The 13094-nt window shown below is 42.1% G+C and overlaps 1 long non-coding RNA gene across 1 annotated transcript in view; it reads left to right on the forward strand.

Moving 5' to 3' along the window:
• LOC309848350 overlaps window positions 1-13094 on the forward strand; it is a 22574-nt gene continuing 9480 nt past the window's right edge. Inside the window, exons 1-2 of the long non-coding RNA XR_014302984.1 lie at window positions 1-216; window positions 1197-1324. This is a non-coding gene — a long non-coding RNA (uncharacterized lncRNA). The remainder of the gene's footprint in view (window positions 217-1196; window positions 1325-13094) is intronic.

Below are 13094 nucleotides of genomic sequence, written 5' to 3' on the forward strand. Positions count from 1 at the left end.
AGGAATCTAATTCTTGGTGAGCCATCCTATGACAGTTGGTTTGGAATGTCCCATGTTCTCAGCAGTTGAGCAGTTGAGCAGACCACTCACTGGCCACTAAGTGTGGTCAGCTGGTCCCTAGGAAGGCTTCATTTGAGACAGCTGGTCATGTGAACACTGAGGGAGGATGGCCACAGTGGTTTTTCCACTGGCACTTCAGAGAGGCTTCCCTTGGAGGTAACTGTTTTGTGTTTTGGGTCAGGAGGTGAAACCTAGAGATGGGAGGCTGAGTGAGCATGTGGACTTTATTGTTGGCTCAGGCACCTCCTCCAGCAGGAGTGTCCAAGAAAGAGACTTGGTTGTGGGCGACAGGGCATGATCTCAGGTGCCCCAGGAAGGTGACTCGTGTTCAGGGATCTCTCCCCCCAGAGAACCAACTCTATTCCTGTCCTGGACCCATCCTCATCTGTATGGTAACTCCTGGCATGTCAATTTATCTCTGTACATTTCAGGGCCCTCACTCTAGGATATGGCTTACAACCCCTTTCTGTCCCCCCACACCTCAAAAGGGCCTACCTAGGAATTACAGGAGATGGTCAAAGGTGTCCTCCACGAGCTGTGAAACACCATTCCCATGTGAAAGCTAAGAGGGAGCTTCCTTCCTCCCTGCTGTGGAGCCGTCCAAATCCCCTCTCTGGATTCAACCACTACCAAGTGTCTACTTCTTGCAGTCACTCAAGGATTGAACATTAGGGCAATTAGGAAACACCTGTCATCTATTTTTTCTTAAGGCTTTCCTTGTGTTTAATTATGTTTAGCCTCATAATATCATACTGATAAGTAGGCCATATTCACATTTCAACATCTCAGGGAAATGAGACCCAGAGGGGTCTACATAACATTCTGCATACTGATGGCTCCTAAATGGAGTTGGACCCCAGGCCATCAGTCATGCATACTGTCCGTTGCTGAATTTCTCCAATGTCTCCATCAAATGGAGGTATGTGCCCACAGGACCTATCTGTCCGGTGTTCTTAGTGCACCCCCAACTGCAAAGGCTCCACAAGCCCAACTTGGATTCAGGAGGCTCTACTGAGCAGGCAGCAGATGAATAATGAGATGAAAGGTTTGAACTAGGAATAGGTTATCACCCATTTCCCTGCATTCTTCTGCCAGCAGGATGTCCACAGTTCTCTCTACTATGATGCATTTCCCAGGATCTTGCCTCAAGGATTAAGAAGAAATGTTCACCCGAGGTGAAGAATATCAACGGGCCTGAAGCAGTGATTTGGGAAACATCACATCTGGCCAAACAACGGGCCCCCTATGGTTGGCCCACTTGAAGGTACTGTGGAAACACACTCTTTAGGTTCATTTCAGAATAATGAGTCTATTTTAATCAGTGACCCGTATTTAAGACAAAACTATGAGATGTTCAGCCACATTCCTCTCTCCTGTATGCAAGGGTGGATGATCAAGTCAATCGGTAGTGCCTCTAACTCTAGACATCAAGATACACCAACTCCAGAATGGGCTCCTGTTGAACAGTAAACAACATCTCTAGCCAACGTGTGGACCGTTAGTTGTTTTTTTTTTCCTCTTTTGTCTACATTCTTTGTTTTTCTTATGTTCAATTAGCCACCATAGAGTACATGTTTACTTTTTGAGGCAGTGTTCAATGACTCATTGTTTGCATAGAACACCCAGTGCTCCTCACCACATGTGTCCCCCTTAATACCCATCGCCCGATACCCCCTCTGCTCCCCTCCCCTCTCCCTTCTGTAACCTTCAGTTTTTTGCAGGAATCCAGAGTCTCTCATGAGTTGTCTTTCTGATTTTTTCCCATTCAGTTTTCCCTCCCTCCCCCTATGGTCCTCTGCACTATTCCTTGTTTTTTTTCCCCCTTTTTTAAAGTTTTACTGTGTTGTTAGTCATCATACAATATGTCATTAATTTTTGATGCAGCATTCCAAGATTTATTGCTTATGTATAACACCCAGTGCTCCATACAATACGTGCCCTCCTTACTACTCACCACCAGGCTCATGCATCCCCCACCCCTCCCCTCCAAAACCATCAGTTTGATTCTCAGGGTCCACGGTCTCTTTTTTTGATCCTTTTCGTGAACAGAACAAAATCATGTAGTATCCATCTATGTGCCAGAACACACACTGAACCCTACCTTTTGGGGAGTATTTAAAATACTTCATTTAGATAAGTATCGATTTTATGTATTTCCCTCCACTGGTCCACTCATACAGAAATGCTGTGTTGATAAAACAGTGATTTGTTTCTCATAATTACTCACGTAGAGCCTGTTTTTCCCACACACAGTGACCGAGAAATTGGTCAGTGAGTTCACAAAGTTTGAGAGATTATGAAGTACCTAGCCTTAGCTACACACAGAGAAAAAGCAGATCAAATACATAGATGGTGAGAAAATGACATAATTTGATTAGTATGTGCTTAGAGAAATATGACTTTGGAAAATGGAATTGGTGTTAACACTGCTTTTGATTTCATCTGGAACCCATGTTAAACTTTGTTCTAGAAATGTCCGGTGACTCAGGATGGTAAAAATGGATAGGGATGGTGTTTTCAATCAAGAATGGGACCTCTATTTATCTCAATATGTGTTTCTTTTCCCCTCTTCACCCTAAAGTTGGGCTAGTGACTCTATGGGGGGGCAGGTCACCTCCCTTCATATCATTTTTTTTTTTTTTTCAAAAACAGAGGGATAATGTGTGAGACCAGAGTTCAACTTTGGAAAGGAAGTCTTTCCTCTCATGTGCCACCCTTGTCTGTGAGCAGACACGTGTCTGGACAGAAGGAGTTGGCCACTGTGCAGCTGTAGTGACTCTGAAAGGTCTATGATGACACCATCACCATGGCGATGAGAGATACACCTCTGCTGTGTTGTCCAATGGTCCCTCTTTGAGCTGAGTGTGTCATTGAGAAACGTACAACTCTCAAGGATGGGAAACAGGATCAGAAATATTTTGTGTGGCTGCTGTTGTGATATGTTCTTACAGATCTCCGGACTGCTGTTTGCTGCTAACCAGATAGTTCACTCTTCCTCCAAAATTTTCTCATCATTGAAAATTTTCTCTCTCCAACTTGTCATTCGGAGTTATACAAATGTTTCATAGTTTAGTTTTATCCCTTGATTTCTATTTTTGGTTATTCTACCAAGCTAGCTGCCTTTTGTCTTTCATTGTGAAAACTACTCCTCCCTGTGATATCCTGCACCACACCCTTGACACAGTAGGTTCCCGTAGGGGAGAAAATACGGCAATGTCTATTTTCATTTCTGTCCAAAAATATATATTCATTTAATTAATCATATATTTCATTTAACGTCCAAAATTGTATATTCACATTCCTCCTTTCTTTAAGTGAGAGTGAACCCAGAAAGTTCGATATAGAGGATATTTATGATTGTTCTATCCATGTTTTACAATGTCTTCCTGTATCGTTTATCCCAAAATGGGTATGCATTTCAGGATTTGGGGGACATGTTGGTTTGTTCCTAGAAACAGGTGCCCCAAAGAGTTCCAAAGAATTGGAGAGTCTATATTTCACTTATGACCCCCAAGCAGATGTTTCTCTTTCTTCTTTGGCTGTTATCCAAAATTACTTTTCCTAGGTGATATGCTGTCTAGGTCATATGCTATCCCCCATCCCTTTCAGTTGCCAGAAGTAAGCATGGTGAAACTATAAGGACATTTTGTCCTCAGTTACACAATGAATAGCCAGTCTTTCAACATATGGTGAAAGATGGCTAATTGGTTAATGAATTGTGTTAATGAGGGATCGATACCCAAGCACAAAGATTGTTAAGAATGCACAAAGAACAATGGGTGATGTAGACCATGAGTAGAGACAAACTTTACATGTATGTGGATAAACATGTACACTTGTCCATGAGATGGTAGCTCGAAAGCAGAAAGAGTCTTTATTAGAGTGGTTTTGATGGAACGTGCTTGTTAGTTCTCTTGACCTTTCCTCCAGATCTCTTTCCAACAGCTAAGCTATGGCTTTTTACTGTGACAAGGGCCTCAGAAACTCATGTTGTTTGGACGCACTTAAGTTTGTGTGAGGAATACATAATGCGAGGTGGCATTGTTTCACATGCTTTAAAACACTAGACTTTGCAATAGTGACCCTGCCATCCTTTACCCTGGGATTCCTCTCATTTGGCCTGCTGACCATGAGTCAGGCAACTGGAACAATCTAGAGAATAATCATGACTATTTCTACCAAGGGTCCCAGAGAGTGTATTCAGGGAATCAGCAATTGGTTGTTTTTTCCTTATTGACTTCTTAATGCCTCTGATCTATCCAAAAGAAATTGTGTTGGGATAAAACACTTGTATTTAAGCAAAGCAGCTGTGTCACAAAGCAGTGGTCTGGGAACTCAAATGCCCAGATGTGACCCAGCTCTGGAAGCTGTGAAATTGTGAGATCTCCGACAAGATCTATACCCTCTAATGAGCCTCCCTGACCATGTGACATGCATGAATTCAGTAAATGCTCATCATGCCCATATTGGATGTTTTGTTTACTCTCCATATTTCCCAGGTGGAGGAACGCAGGCATAGGGATGGATGTGACCAGGTTCTTAGTCTCCTATCTAAAGGAGCCAGGAGGTGAACCCAGGCCTGTAGTCCCAGGGCTCATGCTCTAACTACTGAACTGAACTGCACTGATTACTCAGACATGGGATCATTAGTGCTGTGCATAGAGCTGTAGTCTCAGCGTGTACGTCCGGAATTACCTGAGCCAAGGGAAATCCCATGCTCTATTTAGCATTATGACGTCAACTCAGGGGTCACATAGGCCACCAAAGTTCCTGAGCCCCGCAAGTACAGACCTTGCCATAGTCTTTACTTGGAAAGCGACATAGAAAGCCTGGTCAGTTCAAAGATTTTGAGGGTTTGGAGGCACCCTTTAGGACAACCCAGTCAAATTATGTTTTAATACAGGGCTATCCTCAGCACCTGACCTCAGTCCAGTCAGAACTGAGGAGACTCTTTCACTGTATTTGATGGGATTGCCAATATGAGTAAGTCCTGGTAATGCAGGAATCCTGTGAGCCCAGGGACACTCCTGGGACCATGAAAGGGACTCAGAGATCCAGTTCATGGATTAGCCTTCTCTCCACTGCCCTCGTTGCCATCGTCTTGTGCCACTGAGATAGAGAGTGGTCAGTGTCATGGCATGGTCCCTTTTCAGGGCATGGCACAAATAGAATAAGAATAGGGAGCATAATAGGGGCTTCCTGGCTGACTCAGTCAGGGGAGCATTTGACTCTAGATTTAAGGGCCATGATTTCAGTCCCCATATTGGGCATGGAGCATACTAAAAATAAATAAATAAATAAATAAATAAATAAATAAATAAATAAATAAAATAATAATAATAATGATGATTGGGGACCTAGTGTAGTATATTGGATAACATTCTCCCCCATAAGCCCTAAGAACATGCTTGAATGCTGTGAATTACACACTTTAGTGTCACTGTCCAATAAGAACTCAAGCGCTTGTAACAGCCTGGTGTCCATCATCCTTATTTTGACAGGCTTGTCCCTCAGGGTCAGGGAGTGTCCATGCTCCAGTGGGGACCTTGCCTCCTTAAAGTGCTCTCCCTTTGTTGGCTAGTAAGTGCAAGCATGGAGAGAGTCCATGCTCAATGAATATATACACCTGGCATCACACAGCAAGACCAGAATGAAATCAACATAGAACTAAGAATGGTGTTTGGTTTTCAATGACAGGACTTCTTTATTTACAAATTGTCAACAACTGGTGAGCTTCCTAACCAAGGACCAAGCACTTTGGTTGCTTCCTAACCAAGAAACACAATGTTGTGCCTAGATTTGAATCTGGTCTCTCAATGAAATGTCACTCATTATCAGGTTCCAAGGAGTATAGAGCAGAGGAGAGATGAATGCAAGGAGTGTCATGAGAGGGGGAGCTCCATGGGGGAGTGTGTTTAGGTGTCCCTCCCTATGGGTCCTTTGTATATTCCCGGTTTTTGAAAGAATATTTTATTTGAGTGGGAGAGAGAGAGAACGGGAGCACTGGGTATGACAAAAGTGGGGAGGAGAAGAGGGACAAGCAGGCACCAAGCTGAGTGCAGAAGCAGAGGATGGACTCGATCCCTGCACCCCGAGATCATGACATGACCCTACGTGAGACACTTAACCCACTGAGCCCCACAGGTGCCCCAGAGGGGTTCCCTTCAAAGGAGGTGGGACTTGGTCCCCCTCCACTGCAGGGTGTAGAGAAGAATGAGGAGTCTATAGAGACTGGATCTGGGGGAGGGAGGAAGGAACAGGGAAGGTGCGCACTGAGTCCCTGTTCACTCTGAGCCAGCCAGCCCTTCATCCAGGCTGTTTGGAGACTTACTCAAATCAATAACCAAGGAGACACTGAAGGTCCCAGGCTTGTTTAATCAACCACCAAAGCACTAGGCCAGGTGGCCATTTTCCCAGTTAACTGGAAGGAATGGCTCAGCCAGGCTTAGTTCTTTGAAGGGAAGCAGATTCTTGGTAGAGCCATCATTTGGAATGTCCTGGCTTCTGCATGAGCTTGGGATCCCAGCAGACCACTGGTCCCTGAGGGTGGTCCATTGGTCACAGGGAAGGCTCCACATGAGAGAGCTAGGAGTATGAATGCTGTGGGTGGATGGCCCTTGGCTTCTCTTGGCTCTTCAGAGGGGTTTCTCATGGGGCCATCTGTATTGTGTTCAAGGCTGGGGATTGAAACCTAGTAGTAGGAGGCCGAGTTAGGATTTGGACTGTTGCATTGGCTCAGGCACCTCCTCCAGGGCATCAAGTGTCTCCCAAACTCCCACTTGGGGCAGGAGGATTTGAGAATGGGACTAAACTGAGGAAGCCCTGGTTCAGGACTGCAGGGCATGATCTCAGGTGCCCTGGGAAGATCTCATGTATTGAGGGATCTCTCTCCCCAAGGATTCGACTCCATTCCTGTCCCAGATTTCCCACTCCTCAGTATAGTCCCTCTTGACAAATCACCAACCCCACACTCTCAATGACAGTGTCATTCTGTCTTTCTCTATAGTCTCACACAGTGTCTGCTAGAGCTTTTCCCCCATCTTTTCCTGTGGTAGTAAAGGACACTTAAGCTACACGTAACCTACATTCCAACATTTTACTGATTTTTAAGCCTGGAATGCAGAGTTGTTAATCCCCGGCCCCATGTAGGAAGGTCCATTTCCAGAACTCATTTCTTCCTTATCATTGAAACTTTATTCTATTGTCAACATTCCCCTCTTTGCTCCTCCTTCCAGCCCCTATTCTATTCTCTGCTTCTTCGTATTGGACTATTTGAGGTTCCCCATATAAGTGACATGATGCCATATTTGTCTCACTGGGTCTGGCTTATTTCTCTTAAGATGAAGTCCTCCAGGGCCATCCAGATTGTCACAAATGTTGACATTTTCTTCCTTCGCAGGTGAAAAATTATCCCAGATATGGGCCCAATGATGGAGACATCATAGAAAAATAAAACCCTCTGACAGACCAAATGAAGGTACCATGGGAATTCGTTCATGAAGTGGATTCAAGAATAATTATTCTAGGAGCACCTGGGTGGTGTCCAACTCGTGATTTTGGCTCAGATCACAATGCCAGGGGCCCGAGCTCGAGCCCCATGTGGGGCTCCAAGGTGGGTATGGAGCTGCATAGCTTCTCTCTCCAATTCCTATGCCCTTCCCCTGCTCACACTCTCTCTTTGTAGCTAAAAAAAAAAGAAAGAAAAGAAAGAAAGAAAGAGGAAAAAAAAGAAGTTGTATCATTATACTAGCTTGTGAGTGTCCCATACTTCAGACAAAGATACCAAGCCATATTAATTTTGTCAACATTTTATTTCAGCTGGTCACTCATGAGTTTATAACCACAAGAGTAAAGCTGCATTTGCAACTCGAGTTTGGTCACGTTAGATAGTAGGTATAGTGAAGCTAACATTTGGACATGAGTGTGTTATTAAACACTAGCCAAAGAGATCTCTTCTTATTTTTTAATCAATAGACCTTATTACTTAGAATAGGTTTAGAGTATCCTAACAAGTAAAGAGACAATCAAAAAAATTTCCCTTATCCCCCTTATCCCACAGTGCACCATTTCCACAAGTATCAAAACCATCATTGTGGAACATTCGTCACAAATAAGAAACCAGCCTAGAGATATTATTCACTGAATTCCACCATTGCTATTAAGGTCTGCTCCGTGTTGTGCAGTAGTATGGGTTTTGACAAATGGGTAAAGTCCTGTATCCACCATTTATAGGGTAGGTTCACTGCCATAAAAATCCTATGTTTTACCTAGTCATGCCTTTGCACTTTCTCTAGGAATCAGAACAACCGCTGGTGGTTTGTCATCGCTCTAGATTTCCTTTTTCCAGAATATGTTAGAGTTGGAACCGTAAGCCATGTTGCTTTTCCATACTGACAGCTTTCCCCTCTATCTATACAGTTACCATTCATTGATATCTTTCTGTGACTTGACACCTGAATTATTTTTCTTTTCTTTGTATTATTGTTTTGGTTAGAGAAAGAGGGAAAATGTGGGGGATGAGGCAGAGGAAGAAGGAGAGAGAAACTTCAGCAGGCTCCTCCTCAGCATGGAGCTTGCATGACGCGGGGCTGTAATTTCTCACCCCGAGATCCTGACCTGAGACAAAACCAAGAGTTGGGTGTTTAACTGAGAGAGTCAACTACATACCAGGAAGGCTCATCCCTTTTCATTACAGAATCCTATTTCATTGTATGGGGGTACTGTTGGTTGTTTACCCATTGACCCTGTGAAGGACAACTTAGTTGCCTCGAGTTGTGGTATTCCTAAAGAAAGCTGATAGATTATTTGTTCTTTGGGTGTTGAGTTTGCTAAGTTCTTTATAGATTTTGGACACTAGTCCTTTATCTGATATGTCATTTGCAAATATCTTCTCCCATTCTGTCAGAACTAATAGGAATTAGTTCTTCTTTAAATGTTTGGTAGAATTCATCCGGAAAGCCGTCTGGCCCTGGGATTTTGTTTGCTTGGAGATTTTTAATGACTGTTTCAATCTCCTTACTGGTTATGGGTCTGTTCAGGCTTTCTATTTCTTCCTGGTTCAGTTGTGGTAGTTTATATGTTTCTAGGAATGCATCCATTTCTTCCAGATTGTCAAATTTGTTGGCATAGAGTTGCTCATAGTATGTTCTTATAATAGTTTGTATGTCTTTGGTGTTAGTTGTGATCTCTCCTCTTTCATTCATGATTTTATTTATTTGGGTCCTTTCTCTTTTCTTTTTGATAAGTCTGGCCAGGGGGTTATCAATTCTATTAATTCTTTCAAAGAACCAGTTCCTAGTTTTGTTGATTTGTTCTATTGGTTTTTTTTTTGTTTGTTTGTTTCTATTTCATTGATTTCTGCTCTGATATTTATGATTTCTCTTGTCCTGCTGGGCTTAGGGTTTCTTTCTTGTTCTTTCTCCAGCTCCTTTAGGTTTAGGGTTAGGTTGTGTACCTGAGAACTTTCTTGTTTCTTCAGGAAGGCTTGTACCGCTATATATTTTCCTCTCAGGACTGCCTTTGTTGTGTCCCACAGATTTTGAACCGTTGTATTTTCATTATCATTTGTTTCCATGATTTTTTTCAATACTTTAATTTCCCAGTTGACCCATTAATTCTTTAGAAGGATGCTGTTTTGTCTCCATGTATTTGGGTTCTTTCCAAACTTCCTCTTGTGGGTGAGTTCTAGCTTCAGAGCATTGTGGTCTGAAAATATGCAGGGAATGATCCCAATCTTTTGATACTGGTTGAGTCCTGATTTAGGACCGAGCATGTGATCTATTCTGGAGAATGTTCCATGTGCACTAGAGAAGAATGTGTATTCTGTTGCTTTGGGATGAAATGTTCTGAAAATATCTGTGATGTCCATCTGGTCCAGTGTGTCATTTAAGGCCTTATTTCCTTGCTGATCTTTTGCTTGGATGATCTGTCCATTTCAGTGAGGGGAGTGTTAAATTCCCCTACTATTATTGTATTATTGTTGATGTGTTTCTTTGATTTTGTTATTAATTGGTTTATATAGTTGGCTGCTCCCACGTTGGGGGCATACATATTTAAAATTGTTAGATCTTCTTGTTGGACAGACCCTTTGAGTATGATATAGCATCCTTCCTCATCTCTTATTATAGTCTTTGGCTTAAAATCGAATTGATGTGATATAAGGATTGCCACTCCTGCTTTCTTCTGATGTCCATTAGCATGGTAAATTCTTTTGCACCCCCTCACTTTAAATCTGGAGGTATCTTCGTGCTTAAAATGAGTTTCTTGGAGGCAACATATAGAGGGGTTTGGGTTTTTTAATCTATTCTGATTCCCTGTGTCTTTTTTTTTTTTTTTTTTGTCTTTTAGAAATTTTTTATTTTAGAGGCGCCAGAGTTTCTCAGTTGTTGAAGTGGCTGCCTTTGGCTCAGGTCATGATCCCAGAGTCTCTGGGATCGAGTCCCACATCATGCTCCTTGCTCAGTGGGAAGTCTGCTTCTCTCTCTCCTGCCTGCTGCTCCCTCTGCTTGTGTGCTCTCTCTCAAATAAATAAATAAATAAATCTGTCAAATGAATAAAATCTTAAAATTTTTTTTTTACTTTAAATTGTGGTAAAAAATACATAGCATAAATTTCACCATTTTTGTCTTTAAGTGTATAGTTTAACAATATTTAGCATTTTCACACTGTGGAGTAATGGATCTCTAGCACTTTTTCACCTTGCCAGACTGAGACTCTGAATTCACTGGATAACAACTCCCCATGCCCCCTCCCCCAGCCCCTGGCCCCCACCACACCACTTCCTGTCTCTATGAATTTGACCACCCCAGTACCTCATGTAAGTGGAACCACACATTTTCCTTTTGTGACTGGCTTATTTCACTCAGCGTGACGTCTTCAAGGTTTATCCATGTTGCAGCAGGTGATGGGATGTCTTTATTTTTTTTTCTAAAGATTTTTATTTATTTATTTGACAGAGAGAGATCACAAGTAGGCAGAGAGGCAGGCAGAGAGAGAGGAAGGGAAGCAGGTTCCCTGCTGAACAGAGAGCCAGATGCGGGGCTCAATCCCAGGACCCTGGGATCATGACCTGAGCTGAAGGCAGAGGCTTAACCCACTGAGCCACCCAGGTGCCCCATGTCCTTATATTTTTTTAAGACTGAATAATGTTCTACTGTATGCGTTTATCACATTTTTAAAATACAGCCATCTTTCAATGGACCACTTAGTTATTGTGAATAATGCTGCAGAGAATATGGGGTAAACAGCACCATCTGTTAAAGCAAAGACATTTGCACGTGTGTGCCTGTCCATGAAGACATGAACACACATATAAACGAGTGCTACATACACACACAATCACGTTTTCATGAAAGAGCATCAGGTTTTGAAAATTTTATCAAATTAATTGATTAGTAAAACAGAAGAGAAATAGCCTTTTAAACTTTTCACGGAGTTCAAAAGAGTGGGTCTATTTTATTTTTTAATTAAATTGCTTTGGGATTTAAACCCTTTTTTTATTTAAATAATATTGAAGTTTAATTTAAAATTGTATGGTTAAATATTTTTTTTAAATTTTTTTATTTTTTATAAACATATATTTTTATCCCCAGGGGTACAGGTCTGTGAATCACCAGGTTTACACACTTCACAGCACTCACCAAATCACATACCCTCCCCAATGTCCATAATCCAACCCCCCTCTCCCAAACCCCCTCCCCCCAGCAACCCTCAGTTTGTTTTGTGAGATTAAGAGTCACTTATGGTTTGTCTCCCTCCCAATCCCATCTTGTTTCATTTATTCTTCTTCTACCCACTTAAGCCTCCATGTTGCATCACCACTTCCTCATATCAGGGAGATCATATGATAGTTGTCTTTCTCTGCTTGACTTATTTCGCTAAGCATGATACGCTCTAGTTCCATCCATGTTGTTGCAAATGGCAAGATTTCATTTCTTTTGATGGCTGCATAGTATTCCATTGTGTATATATACCACATCTTCTTGATCCATTCATCTGTTGATGGGCATCTAGGTTCTTTCCATAGTTTGGCTATTGTGGACATTGCTGCTATAAACATTCGGGTGCACGTGCCCCTTTGGATCACTACATTTGTATCTTTAGGGTAAATCCCTGTGTCTTTTGATTGGGGCATTTAGCCCATTAACATTCAGGGTAACTATTGAGAGATATGAATTTAGTGCCATTGTATTGCCTGTAAGGTGACTGTTACTGTATATTGTCTCTGTTCCTTTCTGATCTACCACTTGTAGGCCCTCTCTCTGCTTAGAGGACCCCTTTCAATATTTCCTGTAGAGCTGGTTTGGTGTTTGCAAATTCTTTCAGTTCTCGTTTGTCCTGGAAGCTTTTAATCTCTCCTTCTATTTTCAATGATAGCCTAGCCGGATATAGTATTCTTGGCTGCATGTTTTTCTCATTTAGTGCTCTGAAAATATCATGCCAGCTCTTTCTAGCCTGCCAGGTCTCTGTGGATAAGTCAGCTGCCAATCTAATATTTTTTCCATTGTATGTTACAGACTTCTTTTCCCGGGCTGCTTTCAAGACTTTCTCTTTGTCACTGAGACTTGTAAATTGTACTATTAGGTGACGGGGTGTGGGCCTATTCTTATTGATTTTGAGGGGCATTCTCTGAACCTCCTCAATTTTGATGCTCATTCCCTTTGCCATATTGGGGAAATTCTCCCCCATAATTCTCTCCAGTATACCTTCTGCTCTCCTCTCTCTTCTTCTTCTGGAGTCCCAATTATTCTAATGTTGTTTCGTCTTATGGTGTCACTTATCTCTTGAATTCTCCCCTCGTGGTCTAGTAGCTGTTTGTCCCTCTTTTGCTCAGCTTCTTTACTTTCTGTCATTTGGTCTTCTATATTGCTAATTCTTTCTTTTGCCTCATTTATCCTAGCAATGAGAACCTCCATTTTTTATTGCACCTCATTAATAGCTTTTTTTTATTTCAACTTGGTTAGATTTTAGTTCTTTTATTTCTCCAGAAAGTGCTTTATATCTCCTGAGAGTGTTTCTCTAATATCTCCCATGCC

The sequence above is a fragment of the Mustela nivalis genome (assembly GCF_964662115.1).
Source record: "Mustela nivalis genome assembly, chromosome: 14".
Taxonomy (NCBI): Eukaryota; Metazoa; Chordata; class Mammalia; order Carnivora; family Mustelidae; genus Mustela; species Mustela nivalis.